Genomic DNA, 11,342 nt, shown 5'->3' with positions numbered 1-11,342 from the left:
CTAATAAAATATTAAAAAAATAATTTATTTACAAAAATTAAATAGATCAAAATACCTCTGAAATCTTTCAGGGGTGTTTTGGTTAATTTACTTTTATGTATAATTTCTTTTAATATTTTTATTAGGTGTGCTTTTATGAGAGTGGATGCCCTAAATTTCATATGATTTAGATTTGTAAAAAATAATTAAAATTCAAATGCGAAATGCAGTCGTGTTCGTCAGATCGGCCTAAATTCAATCCGGGTCATTGGCCTTACCATTTTCTATCAGCCCATATATATATATAGGGTGCGATTTGTATAGAACCGAGGCTCTAAACAATCAAATTAGAGCCCACCTTCAAATAGTGTCGAGAAATGTGGTTTCAATACTGGAAATCTTTGATTAACCTTACAAAATATTTTCATATTTAGTTATAATATTTAAAGCTTCAAAAATAGTGTGGATCGAGCTAATCTATGAAAACTTGAATAACTTAAAAATTGAAAATCCAAAAATGCATTACAAGATGCACTATTTCCAAAACTTGAAGCCCTTTTTTTTTTCTCAAGTCCATGCATCTCTAGATGATCAATTTGAGAATATTTGGGCATCAAAACAACTCCTTTTAGTGAAATTTTTGAGGTAAGCTCTAATTTGATTGTTTAGAGCCTATGCTCTATAAAAACTTTTCTCATATATATATATATATATATATATATATATATATATATATATATAGCAATTATCCAATGCAACGGTTGTATCATAGTATAATGCAACGACATTTCTAGAAAATCATGTTTGTGGTATTTGTATGACCCCAAATTTTGTACACACTCTCTTCATCTCAATAATCAATCCCTAAAAAAAATTCAATTTGAATCCTAAATATGGTCAAAATGAGTCCCGTCCAAAAATGATTATAGACCATTCACTTTGTGAATTTCAATATCTCAACCTTTATAAACTCAAAATTATTTTTTTATTTTTTAACATTGTTCATCTAATGATAATAAAGCCATCCAAAAAAAATAGAGATGAAAAAATCTTTCTAAGGCCTAGATCTAAGCATCTCACAAAAATGAACGGACTATGTTAATTGGGCTAAAAAATACGTTCTAGGTTGTGTTTTCAATTTTTTCTTTTTTTGTAATTGTTCATAAGAATAAAAAGAGTGTATATTTCAAAATTTCGATCAAACAAATGACCATCATATGGTTTTTTTAGGATGTTGCAGCATATTACTATACACATCATGTTACTATACAACGGTCGCATGAAATCATTGCTCATATATATGTGTGTGTGTCAAATCTAGGTCGGGTCAATCTAGACCCAGATCCGAATGGGGTCCAAGGTTTCAGACCCAGACCTGATCCACCGGGTCCAACCCAAACGTCGGGTCGACCTCACCCGATTGCCACTCTCCCTCTCTCTCTCTCATAGTACTTGTGCGCGAAACCATAAACCGTCAACATCAAGTGCTGTGGCCGTCAGCAGAAGGGCATATATACATGAAGAAAACGGTAATACACACAACAACTACGCCAACAAATGCATTCATTCACTCGTGCTATAATCACGACAATTGAAAAAAGAAAAAATTATAAAAAAAACTCAAACATTACACAAACTGCATTTTTTGTATCACTTTGTTCCCCATAATATATTTTCTATGCAAATACCCATGACCAATAAAAAATAAAAAAATACCTAAACTACCTTCCCTTACTTTTTTATCTTACCCACACCTCTCTCTCTTCTACCCCACTAAAATAGGCTCTAAGACCTTTCCCTCCTCTATCCCACTAAATAAGGGCTTCTCTCTCCTCTATCCTACCAAAATAGGAGCTCTAACACTTCTCTCTTCTATCCCATCAAAATAAGGGCCTCTCTCTCCTCTATCCTACCAAAATAGGGCTCCAACACCTCTCTCTCCCCTATCCCACCAAAATAAAGGCTCCAGCACTTACCTAGCAGTAGCAGTAGGGCTCCGACATGGTGCAAAGTGCAGTCCGGCCGTAGGGCTCTGGCACTATGTAAAATGCGGACCGGCAATAAGGCTCTGGCATTGTGTAAAGTGCAGTCCAAAATAGGGGCTCCGGCGCTGTGTGTGGTCTAGTAGTAGGCTTCTGGCACTGTGTAAAGTGCGGTTCGGCATGAGGGCTCGGGCATTGTGTAAAGTGCGGTTCGATAATTAAGCTTGCACTGTGTGCACTTGTAATGGACAGTCCTGCAATAGATGTTACTGGTTTCCAATGCACTATGTGGGCTCCGGCACAGTGTAAAATGCGGTCCGCGGTGGTTTGGCAGTTGCAAAGGGCGGTCTAACAGTTGCAATAGGAGGTCCGGCAGTAGATGTTACTAGTTTCCAATGCATTATGTGAAAGGTGTAAAAGGCGATCCAATAGTACCCAGTTTCAGTCCGACAGTTGTCTTAAGGCGGTCCGACACTTGTGCGCTCCGACATTGTGATGGTGTGCTCCGGCATTGTGATGGTGTGCTCTGGCAATGTGCTACTGGGTCCAAAAATCAACATTGGCCAAAATGATTTTTGTATACGGGAAAAGCACTTCCGTTTAAAAAAATTGAATTATCCTTGACGGTATTTGCATAGAAAATTTGTTTTAGAGAAAAAAATGAGAAAAACTTAAATGGGGTAAGTTGTATAGAAAGTATGGTAATAGGTTTTTTTTTTGTAAAGGTGTAGGTGGAATACAGATGCACTCATAGCTGTAGAGGTAAAGTGCACCTTCAAATTTTATCATGGTATATAATTTTGATAAAAAATATTCTTAAGTTTATCTCAAAATCTATTTTTATATTTAATTATAAAATTTTAAATTTTAAAAATGGTTAAAATCAAATAGATCTATAAATATATGAAAATCTTGAAAATGAACAGTGTAGATAATATGTTGTAAAATGTATTAATACTTAAATTTTTTTTTATTTTTCATGGTCATACATCTGGACGTCGAGATGATCAATCAAAGGGTTTTCCAACATTAAAACTACATTTTTGGATGGATTTTTTAGGTGCATACATAGTTCTACGTGATAAAGTTGCAACCTTATATGAACTTTTTCTTTTTTGTAATTTTCCCAAAAATAATTCAGGTCCTCCGTCAAAGTCCGTAAAGTATATTACATTTTGTTATCCTTTGGATAATGAAATTGCATCATGTTTATTCCGAATAAGATTATATCCCGAGACCACGTTCTTGAGCATCTGTGAGATGCAAACAAACCTGTAGTACGTGGCACAATCCAATAAACTAAGTCGACTTTATGTCAATTACATCGCTATCAATTTCATTTTTCTTTTGGCCTTTTCTCGGTGAAAAGGTTCGTTGTCGATTATAGCTGTGAACCCACAACTCCCTCTTCATTGACAAATGCCAAAGGAGATTCAATCAGGAGGCAATGATATATGAGTGCGAGAGATAGAGATGTAAATTCCCCACTAAGCTTTTTGATTGAATTTTGTCCCACATCACTAGGCTAATAAACTTCTAAATCAACATTATTAAATTAAAAAAAAAATTTCATAAAACACTGGAATCAGATGTTTTATAACTTAAAAACAAGTTTAGGGACTCTGTGCTAACTCTTAACATATAAGCAAGTCTTTTAGGATATTACAAGACAAAAGAGAGGCCTAATTATGCCCCAGTTTACTTGTTTGTGTTTACTACTACAACAGGTGCCAAACGACTCACATGTTAAAGTTGGGACTCAAGCTGTTGGCTCTATAGTTAGAACACTGTAGCAATTGCACTCAAAGTTCACCACAATTCATCTTCATAATATTCATGCATTGATGCATCCGGTTTCATCCAGGCTTACCATGAAATAATACAATGAAAAGCTTGAATTTTAAAAAAACCATAAAATATATCAATAAAAGGTCAAAAGATACAGTGAACTATGAGACAACTGCGGATACGCACGAAAAGTTAGCCTCCTTTTAGAAAACAGAAAATAAACGAAGAATTTATACATGAAGGAGAAAGCTCACAAGCTACTCAATAGACACATGCTTAGTAAAGCAACTTATACAAATGTACCTTTAGGGCGTTATGAATGAATTGGGCTGCAGCCACCAGCCCTTCCAGAGAAATTAATCTCACAGTACTGACTTTTTTAAGAATGAAACTCATCATAATTCCATTTCTTTCTTTTTTTTGGTCCTTTAGGAATAAATCTGTACTTATATTATTTAGTAACAGTTCTATTATCTATTGTTTGTTCTTTCTCATATGGCTAAAATGGATTCTCATATAACCAGTTCATTATCCAAATAAAAAGAATCGATGAAATGCTACTTCTGTCTGAAGTTTACAGTTATTAATACATGATCTCCTGGTAAGAACAAGAACCATGCTACTGAATAACAAGACCTGTGTTAATAAAATTTATGGCATTGATTTGCGATTGTAGGTAACAGATGATATGCTAGAGCTCGTGCAATACCCTAGATATCTGAGCTGCTTTTTCTCAAACCCGTGGTTTTTGGTCTGAACCCCACCGCACTTCCCTTTAATTTGATCTGTTGCAGATCAAATTAAAAGTAAGCACTCGTGGAAATAGAATCAATAAAGAAAATGAAACAGAGGGGGAAGATAGAGAGAAACTCAAAACTCATCTTATTCGTTTTGAGGATGTTATCAGTCATATGAGTGTTATACATATTTGGTGATATATTCAGTTCCTGACATAGTTTCAAATTCACGAAAAGTAAAACCTTGACGGTAATGGATTATCAATAGATTAAAAGGTCTTTATGAGATGGACAAGTATATTGATACTGTAAAAAAGAAGGCATTGTGTTAAAAAAGCACATACTAAAGAGAAATAAACTCTTCATAATGTTAGGCACAACCCCTACATTAAAGCTCCAATAAAATCCAGAGTGCTAAATGATGATTGTGGTGTAGACAGTGGTGATGGTGATGGTGATAGGGTTATGGACTGTTATAATAACTTAAATTTATATCCTTTTACTCAAAAAAATTTATATTTCTATCCTTTAGGATTCTTGTGGAAGTGCCAAAATAGGTGCTGAATGTATCGTAACCTTGCAATCGAGAGGGAAGGAAGGGGGGGGCCCTCCCAAATAGAATGCAAGTTTCCTCTAAGGCAAACAGGGTAGGGCGAACTATAAGCAGTTGACCGATGACACACTGTCACCTAAACTGCACTAGACTGACTTTCCCAAATGAATCCTTACCCCTAGTTTGGCTGCAACTCACATTCTAGTCAATATGTGGTTGGCATTAACAAAATGCTGCTCTTTTGCAACGCTGCTCATTTGCAAGTGGGATGAAAACTGATTTTTTTTAGGGTGTTTGAATCCTAAAGTGACATCTGAAGGGACCGCTTAGTTACAAATGGCCCTTCACCCATCCAGATAAGGCCCCAACTGGAAAGAAGTAGTTCATTTAACAAACCAAATGGTACACTTGGCTTCAATCAGCAGGAAATGAAGTTAAGGGAACTAATCTATACATTTTTCATAAAATCCAAGAACCAATTTCTCAGAGAAAATACTGCAGAAAAGGGCATATCTAGAAAAGACTTACCGATCTGAAAATTTTTCTCCGAGTTCAATAATATTGTGTGCAAGGATTTAAACAAGTGTGACAGCAGACTATACTCTTGAAAATCAGAGTGTGGTTTCCTGCACTAACACAAAAAATAAACCCTTAATTCAGTTCTCTCTCTCTCTCCCTCTCTCTCTCATGTATAGATGTGATCTTTCCATTACCAATTTGAATTAAGCCAACAAAATCAGAGACGATGCTAAGCTGAGATTGGAGTGTGCTGCCGATTCATCGAGACAAGTGTAGCTTCTATCTCTATTCACTTTTTTCCTCTTAGTTCATATCTATGCTTCTCTTTATCCCCATTTTCTTCGCGGCGCATACAAGTGACTTGAGTGTTTTGTTACAGCTTTCCATTTAACCAACTAAATTGAATAATCACCGAGACAACAATTTTACATCCCATAGATGAACAAAAATTTTCATCACTCCTATAGTCAATGGATCAATGATCTTTCATCCAAAATTCATGGCCCCATAGAGATCAAAATCTTCTGCAACTTTTCCTCCTTGTTTCCAATATCTTACCCTTTTGAAGCTTCAAGTAAGAACATTATCTTTTGTTCCTCTTTTCATAGCTTAGAGAGGGGCTTGAAGTGCCCTATGAATTTCTCTACATTTTTTTTGTATTCGTCAGCCATAATTATCCAACCACTTGTAGGAGTTATCAATTCAGTTCAGCCAATCACCATTGCAGTCCAGATACTGAATTTTCAATTAAAGCTTAGTACTTGTCCGAATGCTTCCATTCTTCCAGATACTGAATTTTCAATTAAAGCTTACCACTTGTCCGAATGCTTCATATCCCAGAAAACCCTTAGTTTCCATGATCCATTTTTTAATAAAGGGCCGTAACCCGGTGCTGGTATGGCCTAAGCAGGGTCCTCGGAGGGGTGGGCTAGAAACAGTCCTAAGTCCTGACCTTTGGCTTATGCACAAAGTGGCTGATCTCAGGACTCAAACCCACGTTACCCGAGCCTTTTACCGTCACACCAAGTGACAGCCCCTTGGATCCTTTTTTCGATACTGAACCAAATTCCCATCATCACTCACTATGCCAAAGAATTCTAGGAAGCAAAAATGAAAACGTATTTATTAAATATCAAGAATAAAATCTAGAACCAAAGCAGAGCAAGATAGAAAAAAAATTCTAAATTCCAACTTCTACAGAGTACAGACAATTCTCCTCTGCAAAAGCAACTGAAACTGGGTATCTGTTGCTGAATTTCAGCATCACAATTTCAATGAATCAATTAATCAAATAAAAAAATCATCTTCCCTGTTCTTCACCACGGAGTCAATTTTCCCTATGAACATTGCACTCTTCGGAGTAGAAATCATTGCTCTCAATCAACGATTTCACATATTCATAAGAAAATTCATTGATTTTGGGCTTATTTTTCTGAGATCTACCTGGTGATTCCGGTGATACATGTGGCTTAAAGCACAGGCAACAACTCTTGAAAGGATTTACAGGTGCAGAGATTTTCCTGTATAATTTCCTAAATCTTTTGAAAGGAGAACGTAATCTTATCCTCCTCCTAAGACCTTTGTTTTTCTTCTGCTCTCCGCTACTGCAAATTTCCTCGTCACCATCTCCATCTTCATCAGACATAAAACCCGAATTTACAGGCAGGATTTAACCCTGAAGAATACCATCAAATTATCCCAAAATTGAGAGAGAGAGAGAGTAGCTCTAAACGGTGAGTTTGAGAAGAGTTGCCTGTTTGGAGGGAGAGAATTTGAGGAAAGTAGCCTGTTTACAGAGAGTTTTTCAGGGATCAATCTGAGAGCTGCTTTTATTTTCGTTTTCAGAGCGCGTGTTTAAACATGAACACGATTCAGGTGACCAAGGGGAGCCACTTATTCCTATTCTATTATTTTTTATGTTTTACCGATAATTACCTGCCACGTATGCGACTAAATCTGACCGATACCAGAAGAATCCGGACGTACAACGTGTGAAGGTAGCAACTTGCTCAAACTTAAAGTTTAGGGCCGAGGCCCTAAACAATCAAAGTATAGCGTACCTTCGAATAGTGTCGATTAATGTGGTTTTAACATTGAAAATCTTTACCATAGTTTTAAAATATATTTTTATTTTTATTTATAAAATTTAAAGCTTTACAAAAATAGTATAGATCGATCAAATTTATGAAAACTTGATAATTTTGAAAATGGACGGTCCAAAAATGTGTTACAAGATACACCGTTTTAAATTTTTAAATTTATTTTTTTTTCATGTTCATATATCTTGATGTAGAGATGATTAATTTAAAGATATTTAAACATAAAAACAACCTTTTGTAGTAAAAATATTGAGATGGGTTCTAATTTGATTGTTTAAAACCTCGGCTCTCACAATATATTGAAGGGACTGACATCAGAACGAATCGTACTCAATCTTTTAAGATGTATTCCTTTATGCTGAAAATTGCGAACTTTGCTTTTTTTTTCTTTATTTTCAATGTTTCCTTTTTTTTCTCCTTGAGATTCACGGTTTTCGAGAAACGTGACAAGAGTTTGACGGTCCAAAACTTCATTTGGTTTGCATCATTATCGCAAAAATTGGCCTTTGGATACCCAATTTTCCGAATCAATCCCGAACTAGCAAGTAGGCACAAAGACCTAAAAATGTATTTATTTTTTTAGTATAGAGAAATAATAGAGAAACTTCTCTTATTCACGTAGAGACCTCCAAAAGATCAACATTAAATTTGATATAGATTTATAAGAAAGTCAAATTTCATATACATATAATAATTTTTTTAGAGATCCGTTTCAATTTTAATGATGATTATTTGGGGTCCTACACACATAGATAGAAGAGAGTCCCGTACGATCATTATTCTTTATTATAAAACCATTGTTTTTTGAACGATTTAAGGTTTTTAGACTTTATATATTTTGATTACATTTTATTTTATTTTTCTATTTTTTAATAGTCATCAAGTCGGCCCAAATGACAAGGAACTAGTGGGCAACCGGTTCAATCTACTTATCTAATTATTTAGTTTGTATATTCTATTAGTATTTGGGATCCAAATACTATTAAGATGGGTAAAAAACTAACATAGGATGCGTGTAGCTAAGATTAGGACTTGAGATGGATGAATAGCAAGACAAGAAATTATAGAATTTGAAATAAATAAAAATAAGAGAACTTAAGTATAACTTCAAATAGACAATAAGATAGGAAAAACAGATTTAGGTGGGTCAACCATGTGCAGCAGAGACAAACTATAACACCTGTTAGTAGATGCGATTTATTTAAAGTGAAAGGTTTTAAAAAAGCAATAAGACGTACCAAAAGAATATAAATAGAAGTAGTGAAAAAAGATATGGTAATTTTTTATCATACTGATAGTATAACCCTTGATAGAGAAGAATGGAAGAACATAATTCTTATAACCGACCCTAAACCATTGGGTCAAGGCCTTTTAGGATCCAAATAGAGTCGTAGTAACTCTTCAATATTGATGTCAACAGCTTACGTTTGAGGAGTGCCTTTTCTGTGCATATTCCATCGATTCTCAAGTGCTTTTGCCATTGGACAGATGGGGAGTTGCTAGGATACAGATTGATACCCAAAATTCTAGCATTGTATACTGTTTTTTTAAAAATCCAAAAATAAAAATAAGAAAAGTATAGAATGAGACTATTTACGTCTTAGATGTGAAGTTGGGTGGCTGCAACTATTCTATTGATCAAGCTCAAACTTCAAAAGAAATTTTTTCAAATTTTATGATACATTCAAGCTATCAAATTTCACATCTAATGATTGTAAGGAATAGTGGCCACCTTACATAAAAGGTAAATAATCCCATTGTATGTAATCCTATAAAAATAAAGGTATTTGATCATATGAGAAGCATATAGTTCCCAAACATATTGCTAACAACTCCTTTTAGACTACAAGAACTTTTTCCTTTATATATATATATGGAAAACACTACGCAATGCCCATTGGTGAAAATGAACAGTGATTTCACCTACCGCCATCACCTTCCAAAGTTCAACGCGTGGTCACTAATGTCCGGTAGTGTTTTATTTTTCATTTGTTTTCTACAAATCACAATGACTTGAAATTTGGCATGTGTATTTATAAAAAATATAGGAATCTTTAAAAAATATAGGAATATTTGAAAAATATAAAAACAATATTTACATGAAAAACATTGACCAAAATACCTCCAAAATATTTCGAGGGTATTTTGATCAATTTATTTTTTGTGAATAATTTTTTTTTATATTTTTATTAGATGTGCCTCAGTATGATGTACATACTCTCTAAATTTCAAGTCATTTCAATATGTAGAAAAACAATGAAAAATTAAACACTACCAGACAATTGTTACATCGCGATAAAATTTGGACGATGATGAGGGTAGCTGAAATCACTATTCATTCTTGCCTATAGGCGTTGAGAAGACTTTTCCTATATATATATATATATATATATATATATATATATATATATATATATATATATATATATATATATATATATATATATATATATATATATATATATATATATATATATATATATATATATATATATATATATATTTAACAACCCCTCAAAATACAAAAGTTCAAGCTAAAAGGGGTTGTGATGGGTGTATTTATCAAAAGGACAAGCTTTCTATGCTTGCTTCCCCTACAGCATAGAAGTTCTATCTTCCCCCTTATCCAACCATCTATTCTGAATGGAGGGCTAAGATTGCCCCAATCACAATGTCGCATCTCTATACTATTTTAATTTCACTTTTTTTTCTATAAACTATTTTGATACCAAAATGTGGACGTTCATTCTTCTATTAAACTCACACTAGCGAAAAAAAGAATAATATATTTTCAATAAAATAAAATGACCAAAATACCCTTAAAATTTTCAAAGGGAATTTTGGTCATTATATTTTATCGAAAAATTAGTTTTAATATTTTTTTTATAAGTGTGCCCCAATGAGAAGATGACACGCACCAAATTTCATATTCATACAATTTGTATAAAAAAAACTAAAAATAAAATACTTTGAGACGTCAGATCTAAGATCAAATGGTGAATAGCTCTCTTGATCAAAATTAGATGGATGGATAGTAAGGAGAAGATAGGACTTCCATGTTGTAGGGAAAGCGTAGAAACCTTTGACTTATCAAAATAATCAGTATTTTTTTATTAAAAAATTATTTAAATAGGTAAGTTTACCATTAAACAAAGGCAAATTTGAAATTTTCACAAAGGTACAATGTCATTTTAAAAGTTAGTGTCCTCGAACTTTATTGGTAGAGTGTCGTTGTCCTTTAGTAAAAATTTCAATTATACCTTTTATGGAGATGACAAAAATACCTTTTATCTTGTAGTAATATTTACAAATTTTTCCCACAAAAGTAAAAAAAAAATAGACAACAAATTTAATAAATCTACACTTCATAACTCTCTCTATCTTGAACCTTTGCAATTTGAAGGGTTATATATATATATATATATATATATATATATATATATATATATATATATATATATATATATATATATATATATATATATATATATATATATATATATATATATATATATATATATATATATGAGTAATGATCCTATAGGACCCTCCCTTATTCATGTGTGTAGGACCTCAAAGGATCACCATTAAAATTGGTGATTTTTCTATAGATCCGTGCCAAATTTAATGGTGATCTTTTGGCGTCCTAAACACATGGGTGGGGGAGGATCCTATAGGATCATTA

At 33.5% G+C, this 11,342-nt stretch overlaps 1 long non-coding RNA gene across 1 annotated transcript; it reads right to left on the bottom strand.

The window, feature by feature from the left end:
- Positions 1-4,155: 4,155 nt before the first annotated feature.
- On the bottom strand, positions 4,156-7,426 carry LOC110006990 (uncharacterized). The gene is made up of 3 exons (XR_002280420.2): positions 7,002-7,426; positions 5,568-6,655; positions 4,156-4,534 (listed from the first exon to the last, which is right to left on the bottom strand). It is a non-coding gene; the product is annotated as an uncharacterized LOC110006990 (long non-coding RNA).
- Between the last annotated feature and the right edge of the window lie 3,916 nt (positions 7,427-11,342).

Source organism: Amborella trichopoda, chromosome 2 (genome assembly GCF_054954075.1).
Source record: "Amborella trichopoda isolate Santa Cruz 75 chromosome 2, AtrichopodaSantaCruz75HAP2 v2.0, whole genome shotgun sequence".
Taxonomy (NCBI): Eukaryota; Viridiplantae; Streptophyta; class Magnoliopsida; order Amborellales; family Amborellaceae; genus Amborella; species Amborella trichopoda.
Note: the sequence above shows the minus strand (reverse complement) of the source record. Positions and strands in the feature narration are given on the sequence as shown.